The sequence below is a fragment of the Amblyomma americanum genome, chromosome 1 (assembly GCF_052857255.1).
Source record: "Amblyomma americanum isolate KBUSLIRL-KWMA chromosome 1, ASM5285725v1, whole genome shotgun sequence".
Taxonomy (NCBI): Eukaryota; Metazoa; Arthropoda; class Arachnida; order Ixodida; family Ixodidae; genus Amblyomma; species Amblyomma americanum.
In genome coordinates, this window is record NC_135497.1 from 18293114 (window position 1) to 18307034 (window position 13921).

The window sequence follows — 13921 nt, forward strand, 5'->3', positions numbered from 1 at the left end:
GTGATTATGTTACTGAGGCTCTCCTAAAAATTCTAGCCAGAGCTAAAATACAAGCTGTCTCAACTAAGTTTTTATATCAACAATGAGAACATAAACACATGCAGATTATTCAAGTAGAAGTTTTATTCTTCATGACGTGCCCTACAAATTTTAAATTATACTGAAAAGTAATAGAGTGGAGTGCTTGTGCCAAAAATACTAAACCTCAACAACAAAGAGAACACAAGATAAAGGCAACAACATATTGCCCGAAATTTAAATGTTTGACAGAACAAATATGAAAAGAAAACCTCTCCACAACTGGAACAAAACAGCGTGATACCGAGCACACATTTGAAAATTGTTTCATCCAAATCCCCAGTCTGGTGCTCCAGCACTCTTCAGCCAGCATGTCATGAAATGTACCATAGTTCTGGTAGCTGTAAAGAGTATACAGCTGATCCGGCATTTTGATATGTGAACAGTAACCCTCAATGACCACCAGGCTGAATACTTTCAAGAGGCTGTTCTAGTAACAAGACTGCAGTGAAACACTTAGTAAGTTATGCTGGCGTAATAATGCAAGCCGTTAATCTGAGAGTTCGCTACCACGCAACTATTTAGTAACTCCTAAAGTGTTGCAATCGAATGAAAAAAAGGACTGCCTATTATATAAACAAAAGTCAAGAGGCTGCAATGCAATGCCACGGCAGAAGTGCTGCAATACAGCAATAACGATACAATGTACACTTTAAGCAACACAATGAAACATGATCTTTTATCCTTAATTATCAGAATTTAAATATCCGTTTTCCTTGTCCTCTTGCAAAATTAAGTTTAGATCGTGAAAGCGCTCAAAAAGACAAGGATACAGAAAGAGATTTCCGCGCAGTGCGCTTACTTCCAGTGTCTTTTTGAGCACATCCACTATCTAAACATGGTAACCCAACTAGTCTAAATGCTGTCGTTATTCCAAAATTAAGCCTTTCGCAAAGTGGGAGCCCCTTTCCCCATGCAAGGTGCACCATAACTAATCCAACACTTTTTTCATGATATGTTTTCTCCGAGAATAAACACTGTTTGAAGATTTTGCAATAGTACTTGTCTTTTCGATTCTACGAATGTATCATGCAAGTGTTCAATGAAATGACCATCTGCCTATCTTGATCATTGCTCAAAATCAGGGTATAATGCACCATGAAGGGCAGGCTCTGCTTGATTTTTATGTTTTCCTAACGGAGCATGTACGTGCAACCCTTCTGCTGGCTTGTATGCAGCAGGTTTGTCTAGCTAGGCGAACTGTGGTTTTGCTATAAAGATGAAATGGTACTTTGGAAGTGAATGGTTTTCTAAAATGCATATAACATACATACCGGGGCTTTAACAGCAGCTGGTGTAAGCAACATCAGTGGGGGGACCGCAGGAGTGGCCTAGTGGTCCGAGCATCTGCCTCGCAAGCAGGAGGTGCGGAGTTCGATCCCCAGTGCCACCGGGTAACCAGCGGTGATACAATGGGTCGTTTCAATGGCCAGTTTAAAACTTGAAATAACCATGCTGCAATATATACAAAAAATGATTTGCGTGCTCTCTCTTACATGGCATAGTTAATCATATCATAGTGTTGGTAGTACACAAAATGCATGTGTGGAACATATACATGCACTGTTTTTGTTCACATCTTACCTGCTATGTGCTGTTATGGCATGTTATGTGCTGGGAAAGCAACAGTAGTGGGCAATGTTGTGTTGCAGCCTTTCTTCTGGTGGAATTTGAATCATGTGAGGTGCAGCTGAAAGAAATTGTTTCATACATAAGTATATTTCATGTAACACAACAAAAAGTGCACAGCCCCGTCATGAGTTGTGGTTTAAACTAACAGCGAGCTTTTTACTACTCTATTTAACATATGATGCAAGTCAGTGATGCTGGAGGCACAAAACTAAATACTGTGAGGTAACAAGAGCTAATATGGACAATCATGCCTTTAAGAGATATTGTCAATATATATTTTCCTGAATGAACTAAAGTTATCCTTAGAAGCATTCAGAGGAAGATAATTTTGCTAAATGCCTTTTGCCAGAATAGGCCTTTTATGAACCAGTTGCAAATGAAAAGAATAACTTTAAGACCATGCTATGCATGCTCTAACGCCAAAGTAGTGGCATACAAGCAGTAAACTATGCCCCTAGTTTTATGGTGGGCCTGTACTGCACAATTTTCATGCAAGGTAGTGGAAAGTACGTGCTATGAAACAGACCTTTGCTTGCTGAAACTGGCAAATAAGTACTGGGTTTTTAAGGCAGGAAAGAAGTTACATAGTTCACTCTGCAGGTTTTGAACTTCAGGTTAGTTATTTGAAAAATATCAATCCCTGAACTGCAATGATTGAAGTTTTTAGCAAATAACATTTCCATTGTAACAGTGGAAACGCTCTTTTATATGAGGAACGACTTTTCAAAAGCCTGCGTTTCATGGTGGCTGTCAAGTAGCCCTGATAAAGAGAAACCAGTCACGACACACAACCAAGCCCCCGTAGCACATTTTCAACTATACCCTCATGATATAGCTTTAAAGTAAGTGTTAAGCAATACAAATACAAATCCCTTGATTTCCTTCATGATTTATCACTGGTGTATACATACAAAGATAACCGTACAAGATGAGGAGTGCATGGTACAGAGAGAGTAGGCAGATGATTTCTTGACACTCAAAAAGTGAACAAGGGAAGGAAAAATCTCAGGGTGCTTGCCGTTTCGACAAGACAACTTGTTTTCGTCTGGGGTCAACATATACAGAGGAAACTTAGAATCAAGTACAGGGTTGTCCACTCTTAGTGCGAACACGCGAGCACATGGCTGTTATCTTTGGGCCACTGTGTCTGACATTGCCACACATCGAAGTGTAACATGACACGAAGCACCACATCCAGGTGCATCTCCTCTTGCGCCATTTTGCAGCGATGAGTGGCTGTGCCACACACAGTGGACCTCTAAAGAGTGCGGCCATGCGCTCACATGTTTGCACGAAATGTGGCCAGCTCTGTACATTCCGGAATTGGCATAATTATTTGAAAAGGCCTTGCACATGGTCAGAGGTTTCCCAACCCATAATTTCCCCCTCCTTTCCTGCTTTCTTTAATTTATCGTTATACTTTAACCTTACGCCCTGCACCTCCTGACATCACTTCTCGGAACCTTGGCTGCCATACTCCTCCCCCTTCCCCCTCCCCCTTCTTTTTGCCTTTTCTCCGAACCTGCCCTCATTTTCTCTTTTTCCTTCAAATTATTTTGCCCCCCCCCTGGTATTTTATTCTGCCATGCTGCTTAATTCCTTTATCCTAGTTTTTCAGGAAAAGGCGCGGCTGGACATAAAGCCATTCAAGCCCACTATCCACACTCCATACCCCGAGATTCGTTTCTACTGAATTGGGCTTTTTTGTTTTCACAGTTTTGCAGGTCAACCGGTTAATTTTCTTTAGCAGCTATCATGCCTGGTCAAGGTTCACGCTCCCCATCGTAACGCCCTTCCCATATCGCACCCTCGTCCCACACAACAGGCCTTTCGCCTCGAAGTGAAAACCTTATTTAAACCCCACCAATGATGAACACTTTGCCAGACAAAGACAAGTCCTCTTGTCGAAATGTCGGCAAGCACCCTGAGGCTTTTCCCTTCCTTATTCAGTTTGTGAGATACCAGGGACAGGTGTTCAAGCAGCCATACCACACTAATACCCCTGTCACACGGGCACCGCAAAGGCCTTTGCGAATCATATCCAAAGGCGTAAGGAGTGCAGCTACCTGGTACAAATGTTGCGCCTTTGTCGCTAAGGGCCTTGGAGGCGAAGGCGCTCAACCGAGACCTTCGGATCCCGAAGACGCGGCATTCGAGAAGCTGTGATCGCAGTACCATCCAAAGTCAAAAAGTAAAAGCAATAAAAAAAATAGATAAGCTAATAATGTTTGAAAACATTTTTTTCAAATACGAAAGGTGTGTCTGGCTTTGGTTTTTGTACGGGTGTTTATGTTTTATGTTCAAATTTCAAGACAGTGAAAGTGTTGCGGCAACACCGAGCGCCCATGGTGGCCAAGGCAATACACGTCCAAAACCTGCTCCTGCTGATGAGAGTAGCTGTTGCAGTACTTTTAAGGAAGCAATCAGAATAAAAAAATTGTCAAAGCTCAACGAATGAACAGAATACACCACTTTAATTTTAGAACACTCACTTCAGCCACCTCGAGTATAGCAGCGGGTGCTAAGCCTGAACGACTTTCACCTTTGGGCTGCACCGTGTAGCTGCATCGCTGCTCCTTTAAGCTTTCGCTCCTTTGGTGAAAAATGGTGCCTTTGCTGGAAAGGCCTTCGAGGAATGCCATGTGACAGGGGTATAAAGCACATTTTTTACTGACACGAAAGACTCAGTGCCTTTAGTTCTGACAACATTCTGAATCATGCTTTAGTGGCTTAGCATATCAAAATACTGGACATGACAAAATCAGCTAATTAGTGAGGGCTATTATTTGCCATAGGTAAAATTATAACATTCTCCTAAAATAATGAAAAGAAACCACCAGCACTGACATCAATGTATAATTTGGCTGTAACATACTGACATGGCAATATAGTTACACGTAAATTCCCTTTTCGCACTTCAAAACTGCATGGATTATTTCTAGAAAGTGCGAGAACAGAAGCTCATACATAGTGCCAAAGAAAAGAGTGCATAATAGTACCACTTATGAGGTGTTTATCGGCAACTGCAATGAGCAAGGCTATGTTAATGGCAATCCAGAGTTATTATGTGTCTTACGAGCGCATGCACTTGGGAGGTGATAGCAGCTGTGGACGCAGCTGTCCATCGCAGTTTTGTGTCTGTCGAGATAACACATGGGGTAAGGTATTCCCTGTTTTGCTGCCGAAGGCAAAACCGTCAGCGAGTGGAGTTGCCTTGCTATTCACTGTCAATATCTACTGCTCAAAGTAAAGGAAACTAGGGCATAAAACATACAGCATTTCATATTATGCTTTGGCCAAATGCAGTGAGAATGAAACAGACTAGAGACTTGTCTTATGACGTTTGCACTCTTTACTTTGCACCAGAGGAAAATAAATTTATGTACAGTTGACCTACTGCTTGCCACAGTCCTAGAAGAAATGAATCCAGGTCTCAGAAATTCTACCGAGAGAATACTGATGCTGCATGTGCATTTCTCTGAACTGTTCTGAAATATGCAGAAGTTACCAATTTTTTTACTACCTGATTACATACTGTAATCTTTGCAAGGAATATGAGGTTAACGGACTGGGAAAAAATGTCAGGAATGGTACCTTTGGAACTGGGCACTTAGACAAACAAATGGCCCACTCGGCGTCCCCAGGAGCTCTGCTACCAGGCACCCCTAGCAACAGTAGTCAATTTTCCAGATCCAAAGGAGCCATGCGAATGATTGCCGAAAAGTCAAGTTTAAGGACAGCAGATACATGAACACAAAACAGTTTTCCAACTTTGTTTCAGTGTGATAAATGGTTTCAAATTTCTAGACTATATCTGGTAGTACACAAATTATCAGAACACCATCTCCCGCTCAGAATCATCTCAAAACACATTCGACACGCAGTACCAACATGGACAGTTCGTGCTTAATTGAATCCAAAAGTTTACGCTGAGCGACCAATATTACTCTAAATAGAGACAGAAAGCGCATGCACGTTGTACTGATGTTATCGTGAACATAACATGCGACGAGACGCAGGGTTACAATACAAACAAAAAACCGCTTTCAAAATTTGAGAACAAAAGGCTCACCTTCTCACAAGTTCGCCAAACCGGAGACGTTGCCGAGTGGCTGCCGCCAAGGTCACTCGCAATGCACAGAAACAATAAAAATGCAGTGCCGCTGACTTTCCTTGAGCAATTCCAGTCGATTGAACTTCCAACTGTTCGCACCGACTACCTCTGCAAGCATGTCTGAAAGTTAGCGGCGCAGCCACGCCATTTGCAATTTACGGAGCTACATGGGAAATTCATAGCGCCATTCGCGTATTCGCGCTCAAGCTCACGTCGCTGATGTCGCAAAGGCGCACAACGGCAAAAACATATAAGATGTATTTAATTTTACGGTAGCTTTTTTAGCTGACAACCTGAATCGTTTGATATATTGTTTTTTCTTTTCGTTGCATGAACGTTATTACCACCAGCGGCAGCGCAGCTTGGCCATGGCTAGCCATGGCGAAGTCGAAGCGCTAGCCGAGCGCGCAGTCGGAAACATGTGCGCAGTTAGCGCAGTGTGGAGTCAGTGCTGTGGCATGTTGCAAGTTGCGCGTCCGCGCCGTAAGTGTCGCCACGGTCGGAACGATTGCAGCGATCCTGGTATCTGGCGGCTCATGTGTTCTAGGTTTCCATAATGGAATTTATTAATTTTGATTTTTAGAACGATTGTCACTGATATTGCAATGCCCAAGATGCCTAAAATCACTTTTGTACATCGATTGTCACTACTGATGTTTCCTTTAATAAACTGTTCTTTGGAGAAAACTATTTACGTTTTTGGTACTCGAGCGAGCGCCCTAAGCAGCTGCTAATCAGCCGCGCTGGCCGCGCCGCTCGCCACCATGCACCGTGCTGCCTCAACAGACACATCGAAATGCAAAAGCGGGTAAGCAGATGTCGTAAGTACTTAGGAAATCAAGCGGGAATGCAGCGCGGGAGCAGCAAGTCACCAGTATTTACGAAGCTTGCATCGAGCTAGCGGCAGCCAGCACCACGAACGCGCGAGCAACCGCCCGCAACCAGCCGGGTAAACAAACGCCGCCATATTGGATTTTTCTGGATTGGCTTGGCTGAGCTTGTTTCAAAAAGTTTTGAGCAATTTATGTTTTTACCGCCAACTCCCAGGCACCGCCACCGTCGCATTTCAAAATCGTCCCCATTGGCTCTACGGGAATGTCACACCCTTGGTGGAGTTGAATGAACAGGCGCTATGGAATGGGTTTTTGTACTTCCGTGTTCGCTGCGTGCGTCCTGCGCGTTGTGCGGCTTTAGTATGTGTGTGGCCGGAACGCTGCATTGGAGTGTACATACAACAGCTCGCTGTCCCGTGCGGCATCGGTGCGTAGTAAAACGATCATGCAGAATGTGCGTTACAATGCCAGTGGCCCTGCACGAAAGAGGAGACTTGAAGCCGACGGAAAAGCTGCTCTCCCTCGTGGGACTGCAAGAATCTGGCGAGTAACAGTCGACGCGCGTTTCGGTGGATGATTCCGTTTACCACGTCAAAAAATTAAGCACTGGCCAACAGCAATGATGAACTGCTGCTGCATCATCACCTGTGTGATGTTTGTGACAAGCTTGTTGAATGTGAACGTGGCCATGAATGGTATTCGCCGAGCAGTGGCCCTCAGGGCGTGGCACCAGTGGATACTTGAAGACGATTACTGTTTGCCCGCGCCCTGGCGCCTCGCATTCAACCGAATGCTTTGGCGTTAATTATTTATATCTGAATTTCACACGTAGTTGGACTCGCAAATATTACAGCGTACAAACGTACCGTCGGAAGAGCACCCTTTTTCATTTTTTTTAGGGAGGGGGTGGGGGAATTACCGTCTGCTCAAATTTAATGTCACTAATATTTTGAGCTTATTTTCTAAACAGGTGCCGTGGTGGCACTGTAAGCAATGCATTTACTGGGCAGAAGTTTATTTTATGTTGTGTTGGCACAAGGTTAATGATTGTCATTGTACTGTGGTGCCATGTTCAAACAAAACACATAATTGTACACTCTCTTTGAAGAATGTCTAATGAGGTAATAAATTACTGAGCAGCGAGTATGCACTGTGGTAAATGCGACGAACGTTACTGAATTACTTCACACTTGTCATGTTCTGTTGACGTTAGTGATTACGTATGCCTTGGTGTCTGCTGCTTTCCAGTGTAGGGGTCGAGAGGCATGTCGAGCTCCACTTAGCAACTTTTTTTCCTTCCACTCTCTACTGGCCAACGTGGTAAAATAAACTCAACATAATGCGTGATTGCTCAGACCTAGATTAGACTACCATTTCACTTATTTACTCTCAGGGCCAATTGGCATCGAAGAGAGGAGAGCGACTAACATAAATACATGTGTAGGCAGATTAATTAAAATTATTATACACAGCAGACTTGAAGGCATTGGATGCAGTGGTGGACATGACGAAGGCAGAGAAGATGTGACAGCTGGAAACGTAGATAAGTGGAGATCTGCGTGAGTTTGTACGTGACTTAAGGTGAACGCTAGCAAAAAATTAAGAAGGCGCAGAAGACTGAGGCCAGAGTTAAAACTGTAGTTTAACAGAGGAAAGCACCTCCCAGCAAGCCAAAATGTGCACATGCAAGCAGTTATGTGAACACAGAACATAGAAAATGAAACTCCTTTTTGGACAGAAGGAAAGCTAAGGCACATTGCTTATTGTGATGTTGCTTAAAAGTTGGTGTCTAGTTGTTGCCCTTCATATCTGGTCCTTCCACACCCAGCAACTGAAATGCCATCAAAAAGGAGCATCTCCAATCACTCTAATTACATGGGAGGTACACATCGCCAGATGTCAGAGGCTTGGCGTCTCATCTTGCAGACTAGCTAGTTTGGCAGATTTAAACTTTACCGCATGTAAGAGGCATGCGGTAGTAGCCTTGAAGGGGAGTATTTCATGAGTGTTACAGCATATTGTACAGTGCTGGCATGCTTCATTATTTACATCACAGTAATATGCTAGCACAGGCTGGAAAGTTTGTAAGTGAACAGAAAAAAACAATGTTCATGTCGTATCTTAGCCACATTCTTAGTATTGTATAAAAAGTGCAAATAAGGAATTCCTCTTTTTTTTGTCAGCTTTTTCTTTCTGTGCATTGATTTTTTGCAAGTTAGCAAGGTTCTACAGTCTTGTGTGCCTATCGGCTGGCCCCTTGTTTGTCAAAGGTACCGAGTACACAATGGGTCGTGTCAGTGCAAGCTAAGTAAACGATGGATAGAAAATTTGTGCTTTCAGAATATTTCCAGAAAAAACTGCTATTATTTTCTACTCAGGATGGGGGAACAGCATCGATGGTGCACATCCTCCTTGTCACTGCAGCAATTATGGCTGCTCGCTGCTTTTTGGTGGCGTTTCATTTATCTGCAGGAAGAGCAGGCATGAATGGGCAGCAATAGGTGCCTACTAAATTAAACATTGCATTGAGCAATATGTTGTTGTGTCGGTGCTTTTGTTATCTATGAAGGAGTTGGTGTTTTTGATTAATGGTTGTGTAGCAAAGATGTAACTGCTACATTGCACTGCATTCACAGATTTGTTTGCCCATGCTTTTGGTTTACTCAGTTGTTTATTTCCTTACCAAATGGCAGATGGAAATTCGGCTTTCAACTTGTGCACTTTCATCATGTTTGCAATGTACTTTCAGCTGGTGTTCAGTTTCACTTTGGAGAAGTTGTCCAACCATTGTCTGTGTCTAAATGTTTTCTAACAGTTGACCTCATTACGCAGCATTTCTCACAGAAAGCAAATGTTGCAGTAACATTTTATTAAATGTTACTCTATCATGTGGCTAGCAATGTAGCGAAAAATATTTTCATCAAGTCAGCTTTTAACATTATAGCAAATTAAGGCTTTTGTTATTTAACGTTGCTCACAATTTGTACCAATCACTCAACCTTGAAGCAATGTAATGCGTTATCACCCTTCCTTGGCTCTTCATTGTGTTAATCACATTAGACATGATCACGGTCGTTTGCCATGCTAGTTTGCGGACATTGTTGGCTAAGAGTAAACCAGACAAATAAAAAATCGGACGTCATGTGATGCCTATAGTTCGCGGGCCAGCAGTTCATCGTGTAAAAGTGGCGTCACATCATAAGCATCTTCTGTTTTTGCTGCCTTTAAGCAAGTTATTAGTGCGGTTGGTGCAACACATAGTCGATGGGGTCAACCGTCCTGTCGTGTTAAGTTTTGATCCCTTAAATTGAATGTTTAGTATTTTTCCCTGCAACGACTACAGAGGAACACGGACGTTTCCTTAAATACTGGACTGAATATACGGTCATTCCCTCCGTTTCATTGAAAGCAGAAGTGGTTCTGTATTTAAAACGTACATAGTCTACGTTATAGGTACGGAATATTTTTACAGTGTACATTGTGGTACCATTTCCAGCCTTCAACGTTGCGGTTGCACGTGACTGCGGTGGCGGCACGTGAGGTGGCGACGGCGCCACCGTTACGTAGTCACGTGGTCGGACACGTGACCAGTCACGTGGTGCGGAACAGCTGCTGCTGCCGGTGGCGCGGCGCGCCAGCGAAACCGAGCTGCAACAGCTGTGCGCATGCGCCGTGTCAAGTGGGAAGAAGATGGTGAAGCAATGCACAGCGAAAGGGAGCGGCGAAAGACTGACTTTGCAGTTCAACTGAGCAAGTTCCGCTCGGCCAGTTGTAGCTATCGTGTCACTCCAGGTATAAGCAGAGTTAATCTACCGCCACTTTTTTTGCTGCTTTTCACTGTAGATTGCTATTTCTATACAATCCTTCCTAGCTTTGCAGGAAACCCACTCGGGCGTATATAAACGTCAGGGTATCTCTCATTTGAATTTGCATCTCAGCCATGCCAGTCCTCCACTGTGGGCTTGTGCCAGTTCATCTGAGACCAAACCACATCATCTAAAGCTCTCCAATGTTTAACCTGCTTTTCTTCTAGCGCCGCGAGAATAGCAATGGGGGTTGTGTCACTTAAGCAGAACAACCTAGCAGAAGGCGCATCAATAGGGAAGCGCTCTGTGCGTATGCATGTATACTCTCATCTGTTTCGCTACTGCGGTCCTAATGGGACTCTGAACGACTGTCTGGTTGACGCTATAATGCGATACAGCGCGAATAAAGACGGGGACGAAGCGAGACAAGACACCACAGCGCTGACTTCAACTGAAGTTTTATTGCGGAAAGGGGATATTTATACAGGAAATGGAAGGGAACGCATGATGCCGCTACTGCTGGAATTGATACACGGGATAAGATATTTAAAGGCGAAAAGAAGAGGCTGCAACAGCGCACAAGGATGACTGCTAATAACAAACAACAACGCAGTGCAAGTCAATGATGAACGATAAGACAAGGCACCGGCATTTTGCAACAAAAACACAAAAACAAGAGCCAAAGGGCCTTAAACCGCAGTACAAGGCGAGGAATGAAACTAGGGAGCAAAAAGCAGGGCACTAACAATTAGCTAGGGGAAAGTAAAGCCAAAAAAAGGGTAAAAAAGATCTAAAACCGTGCCAGAGAGACTAAAATTGCAGGGCCAAAAGGGGCAAATAAGAGGCTGCTCATGACATGGCGGCAAACACACCTGAAAACTACTAAGAGCCAAAAGGTTCTAAAATCGCTGAAAATCAAAACCGAATGAAGAAATCACCTAGATGACATCTGGCTCAAATAATCTACTTCTCGTTTCGTCAGGACGATCGAGGGAGAGCTGACACAGTCCTCTCCTAGTTTCAAGATGTGCAATGCCTCCATGATTTCGCGAGTGCTTTGATGGGCATTTTTATCTAGAACAGTGCAATCTTGAAACAACGGCTTGCAAGGGCGAGACGGACACTTCAAGCAATGCACTCCCAGGTTCTTCTTTGCTGTGTTGCTGACGTCATTAGAGTGCTCCATCAGTCGCTCATTAAGGCACCGACCAGTTTGGCCTATGTAAGCCCTGCCACAACTCAAAGGAATTTTATACACGACACCGACTTTGCAGGATACAAACGGTGAACGGTGTTTGACCGGGCAGGCTGGTTTACGCTCTGCAGGGGCGTTTACTCTGTGGCAGAGTTTGGAGAGCTTGTCGGGAGCCGAAAACACCACTCTAACATCAGCCCGCTGGCCTATTCTCTTCAACCGGTGAGACACCGCGTGCAGGTAAGGAATCACAACAACCTTGTTGTGCTTGTCTGGAACCGCCACTTCGCGTATTCCTCCCTTAAGCTTCTTCAGGAGGCCTTCTGCTACCGAGATGAGAAGTGTCTTAGGGTAGCCTGCTCTTTCCAGCCTAGAAGACTGTTTGTTAAAGCTGTCACCCATAGAGTGCAGACAAGATTTCTTTAGAGCATTAGTAAAACACAGGTTCGCGATGCCGCGCTTAACAATCTTAGAGTGGGCAGAACTATAAGGAAGCAGGGACTTGCCCCCTCTCGGCTCATACCGCCAGCATAAGTGTCTTTCTGCTAAAGAAAGCCTTAAATCAAGGAAGCGTAGTGACCCACTCTCAGGTGTCTCATGTGTCAACATGAGAGGTGACAGGCACTGCTCAAAGGAGGAGAGAACACGAGAAACAGTACATGGAAGGGAGCAAACATTGTCAGCAAGTAATACTAAGTAATCGTCTACAAATCTAAAAACTTTTGTGACAACTGAAGGGAGTCGTTCAGCGAGCAGTCGGTCATGATGGGCAAGGTAGATGTCACTGAGGATGGGAGCAATGCATGAGCCAATGCACACACCGCTTTTCTGAATGTAACTGCTCTCGCCCCATTTAACAAAAGTGGAATTAAGATAGACCGTCAACAATTCTAAGAAGCCACCTACTGACATACCGGAAGAATTTTGAAATGCAACCGAGCCGAACGCATCGATGCTACTTTCAACGCAAGACAAAAGCTTGTCATGTGGCAAAGAATAATAAAGATCTTTAATGTCAACCGAGAATGGCATGAGAGCTCTGCGGTTAGATTTCAGGAAGTCAAGAACTTTACTCGAGTCCTTCAGAAGGAAGGGATCGTCAAGTGCCAGAACCTTGAGCCTAGACTGAAGGAATTGCCCCAAAGCTTTCTGCCAAGTGCCATTCTCAGTGACAATTACCCTCAATGGGCAGTCTGCTTTATGCGTCTTCGCTGTGAAGAATATGTCCAGACTGGCCTTGCCAGCAGCATTTATGCTTGTAACAAGTTTTTCTAGATTTAAGCGGCTGCAGATTTGCTTAGCTTTTGATTTTATCCTTGACAAAGATACCCTTTCACGCCGCTCGAAGACTGATTCCAAAGCATCAACAGCTTTTGTGCCAAACATGTCTTTGGGCAGGACCAGGAAACCATCTTCTTTGTCAGCTGCTAATAACGAAAGATCATGACTTCTTAAGTAAGAGACGACATGATTGAAGGGCCTAGTTTTGTCCTTCAATTTGTGGCGAGACAACACGTCAACTCCTTCAGACAGGCAGCTAGCGAAATCAGATTCCTGAGCACGATGAGCCACTTGCCTGTCCAAGCCCAATAGATCCGGTGGCGACTTCTTGGGTTCCACGGCGAATTTCGGACCTAGGCTGAGAACACGAGCCACTTTGTCCGGGAGCACCACATCTCCAAGGGTGTGCACTCGATTGCTGTGACTTGAACGCTGTTTCGGTGAGATGGCACGAAGGTAGCAAAGCTCATTTTGCCATAAGGCTTCAGCAGTTCTGTCAGCAAGCGCGGAAAGCTCACGCCACTTCATCCTGGCCCTTGGGAACCTGTCGAGACGATGAAGCTGCAGGTACAGCGCTTCTCGGAAGAAGCGTGCTTGGCGCTGCAACTCTGACCGTAGGATCTTCATGATTCTTATGCCATGATGGAGCGAGGGCTGGAAACCTCCCAGGAGGGTCTTAATCGCGCCAGGAAGCAGCTTGACACGGATGCAAAAGACGAGAGAGCGGGCGCGACAGACAGCAGTAGCGAAGAGGGCAATGAGGCAGGAAGGTTCAGCAGAGAAACACATGAAAGGGCCCGAGGAACTAGAAATATAACTTGCAAGAGTGGCAGATCGGGCTAGTTGGTAATTTTCTATAATGCGATACAGCGCGAATAAAGACGGGGACGAAGCGAGACAAGACACCACAGCGCTGACTTCAACTGAATTTTTATTGCGGAAAGGGGATATTTATACAGGAAATGGAAGGGAACGCATGATG

The 13921-nt window shown here is 44.4% G+C and overlaps 1 protein-coding gene across 1 annotated transcript in view; it reads left to right on the top strand.

Annotated features, from left to right (window-relative positions):
• The window catches only part of LOC144131005 (uncharacterized), a 303799-nt gene that overhangs the window by 95359 nt on the left and 194519 nt on the right, over window positions 1-13921 (top strand). The gene's annotated exons all lie outside the window — the stretch shown is intronic.